This window comes from Octopus bimaculoides, unplaced genomic scaffold (assembly GCF_001194135.2).
Source record: "Octopus bimaculoides isolate UCB-OBI-ISO-001 unplaced genomic scaffold, ASM119413v2 Scaffold_160944, whole genome shotgun sequence".
Taxonomy (NCBI): Eukaryota; Metazoa; Mollusca; class Cephalopoda; order Octopoda; family Octopodidae; genus Octopus; species Octopus bimaculoides.
In genome coordinates this window covers 1002-1237 of record NW_026329212.1, presented here as the reverse complement: position 1 = coordinate 1237, position 236 = coordinate 1002, and the positions used below count along the sequence as shown (strand labels likewise).

The 236-nt window shown below is 24.2% G+C and overlaps 1 long non-coding RNA gene across 1 annotated transcript in view; it reads right to left on the bottom strand.

The window, feature by feature from the left end:
- Positions 1–236, bottom strand: part of LOC106881521 (uncharacterized) — a 2786-nt gene that overhangs the window by 1657 nt on the left and 893 nt on the right. The gene's annotated exons all lie outside the window — the stretch shown is intronic.

Genomic DNA, 236 nt, shown 5'->3' with positions numbered 1-236 from the left:
CATGAATAATTACATAACTTATACAACAAACAAATTAGATAATTAATTCTATATGAGAATATATGTTGTCTCTGGATGAATAGTACAGTAAATTTGCTTTCAGTGATGTATTTTCATCAATACATAGATGGATAATTTATCTTAATACTGCTTCTATATATAACAAATATGCATATATATGTGTGTGTGTGTGAGTGTGTGCACGAGCAATATATATATATATATATATATATATA